The following is a 3,450-nucleotide window of genomic DNA, read 5'->3' as shown; positions in this document are numbered from 1 at the left end:
GAAATGGGGACCCACAAAGCTTTAGAGCCACAGACAAAAAAAAACAAATAATGGCAACATAAAGGATAAAAAATGTGACTAAATAAAGTGCATTCTAGGCTTACTAAATAAAGTGCATTCAATCTACAACAATATTTCGACATGCATTTTGATAGATGTTGAGTGACATTACACGTATTATTTCCTATCATTCAGTCAGGTTACATGTTTTCATTCCTACTCGTAATTGTTCAAGTCCGTTTCATTTATCTCCGAGCCCCGAATGCAGAAACTTGGAGAACTTAATGGACAAGAAAGACAGAATGAAATACTACATTACCTCAGGCTGAGTGCTCTTACTGGAGTAGTGGCACTGGCACCATTTCTGGTCGATACAGAGGTTAGTATACTTCTTTTATCTTTGAATTTCTAATAAATGCTCGTTGTCAGACTAATTAGTTGCATAAAGATGCTATGTACTGAAACAATAAGGATATTCTGTAATAATTGGGGCTAACTGAATTGGCTAAAATTCTTCAGTATACTGTCTGCATTGCATTTGGCCCATTGATTCTGTCTGCATTGCATTCTGGTGGATAGAGAGTGACATACAGATATTTGGCTTGTTGATTTTATCTGCATTGCATTCTGGTGAATAGAGAATGGGAGAATGATATTTGTGTTGACAGGGGCATTCTACAGCCCAAGTAGATGGATAGCCAACATACTGTGTGTTTCAGTTTATAAGAGTTTGGAGTCTGGACAGACTTTGATTTTTGGATAAATAAAAATTATAGTATAACAAGTCGGATATACTTGAAAATTTACCACACTTATAGCTGGGTAATACAAAAACAGGGACTGATGTTCAACATTTAGACCCCAAACTATGCTAATTATATTATCATTTGCTCCATTGTACAAGACATACACAATAAACAGGTCATAGCTATAAAAGAGATAGGGAGTCAACTTACTCTCCTTTTCTGTCAGCTCTAGAGATATGAGAGAATTCGTTTAGATATTGTCTTGACCTTACAGAAGCACCATTAATAAGGGGCTTCTTAGGCAGGCAACCTCGGCTGCTTTCTGGTTCTATTATTGTTTCCGTTATTCACATCCAGTTCGGCTATTCTCACCACCCTCACGACTTCTTGATTTTATATATAGCCACAAAGAATGATGTCCGCTACATTGTGGTGCCTCTTGTTAATGGATATACATGTTCAGTGCTGCCATGGCGAAGGCTCAGGCCAAAGCAATATTGTGCCGACACGAGTGTAGTCCACTACTATTTGAAGAGGTGACATGGGCTGCCATGTGTCATCTGCTTACTACACACCATTGTCGCTTAAGCATCCTTTCATTGTTTATTTTCCGGGATATATCCTACCATGTCGATTCAGATTCGGATTCGGCCAAGCTCAAATTCAAAATGGACAGTTAAACGTTTGGGAGCAGTTTGATATTGTTCTAAAATTTTAGCGAACAAATTAGATTTTAATGTTACTTATGTAATGATCCTTTTAAGGTTATGTCATTATTTAGCAAACTACCACATCGTAGGAGGAGGTTAAATATGAATTTAGATTATGGTGTAATTCTGATTATGATTAAAATTTAGTACATCTTTTCAGGGTATGTTAAAGGCCTCGTCTATAATTTTATTTTGAAAGTTATTTTTGGCAAGCAACTTTGATAGGCATCTAGTTTAGCCTTGCATCGTCTACAGAAATCGTAAGTAGCATCAACGAAATAGAGAAGAAACCTGGTTGTAGTTTAAAGTTATTCTGTTTAATTATGTAGAAAAACAAGTATAAAGTTCTTATGTTTAATTCTGTAGCAAAACAATTATGCTCCTGCTGTTAAAATTCATTTTCATACTAATTTAGTTGTAGCAAAACAAGTTTAAAGTTCTTCTGTTTAATTCTATAGAAAAACAATTATGCTACCACTGTTAAAATTCATTTTCATACTAATTTAGTTGGAAACTAGCTTTGAAGGATGAATTGCAAAGCGAATGCAAAATACCTGGCCCGAATCGAGTGAGTTGAAGAAGGATCTAGTGGTCAGATTCGGAGACCTGAAGGACAAGTGCTTTGAACTCAGGCTGAGAACTGAGGCTGAGCAATCTATGAACTCAGACCAAGAACTGAGGCTGAGTAGTCTATTGTTATTCATTTTCAAGCGTCAGTTCAGCAGAGATCACAGGTCAGTTTAGCAGATATGAGAGATCACCCACAGTGTGATAAAAATTATAAACATAAGAACAAAAGAGGTGTCATGTAAACAAAAGAACAGAAGACCAAAATATTGGAGATTGTATGACACCTTATAGCTGTACATGCAGTGGTGGTGGTTATCTATTATATGATGGTTTTCCATTATACTAAATATATTTTTTGCATTAACATAAAGTGCTTGAGATTTAATGTTGGCATTAGTTTGAAGCTAAATTTGCAAATGTGAAGTGAAAATATGATATAACTTATGCTTTCTGCCTCCCTGCCTAGGGAAGAGGCCAAATAAGACCATGAAATGGAATACTGTTCAAAAAATTTGGATATTCGCGATAGGAGGTGGTTATTCATCATGGTAATCAGATTAAATAAATGCCAAAAGTGAACAAATCGATTACTATAGTCCCATGCCATTTCCAGATTGCAGGGACTAATAATGAATGGCTCGATGAAATTTGATTCAGTTTGTCCAAATGGTTTTTGTTCTTTGAAAAATCTCTTCAAATATGCAACACTTTGTAACATAAGAGTAAGGAGACCACGCACCATGTTGAGTATTGCTCACTTGGACTTTCTTGTGAGAGACCGTTAGATATCATTTGGCTTTGTAAGGGATGGCTTTGCTCAGATTCGCACGCATAAAAGGTTAAGGTTTTAACACATATAGATAATTATGTGTAAGAAAATAGAAATAATCTGGTAAAATTTTAGGGGCTAATATATGCAACTAAAATTTTAGGGGCTAATATTTGCAGGTGGGCTAATTTTCCATATTTTTTTCAAAACAAATTCACCAATTTCTATTTTTTCTAAAAATGATTAGCCAACATTTTATAGTATAATTTTTTTTTACCTTAAAATCCCCAGAATTTTATGTAGACTAATATAAAATCATTATAAATATAAATAATTTTACAAATATATTGTGAAACATTTTCCAATTTGCATGTTAGGGACTAATAAGATTCACCAAGGTTTCTAAATTTTAAGATAAACTTCCCTCGAAATTTTTCTTGGAAATAATTGTGAAATTAAAAAAAAAAATTCTCTCGAGGGATGGAAAGCCATGAAATGAGACAAAGAGAGAAATGGTGAAAGTGGACTATTTTTTTTGTTGGTCAACATTTTCGATTAATTCATCAAAATGATGTACATGATATATCTGGTCATCACATTCCTCCCCGCCTCACTCCTACCAGACTTATTGGACATACATGGGGGTGCGTAAAAA

This window comes from Pinus tabuliformis, chromosome 5_1 (assembly GCF_031772625.1).
Source record: "Pinus tabuliformis cultivar Carrire ecotype Pingquan chromosome 5_1, CPIR1, whole genome shotgun sequence".
NCBI classification, from domain to species: Eukaryota; Viridiplantae; Streptophyta; class Pinopsida; order Pinales; family Pinaceae; genus Pinus; species Pinus tabuliformis.
This window is presented reverse-complemented; position numbering follows the sequence as displayed.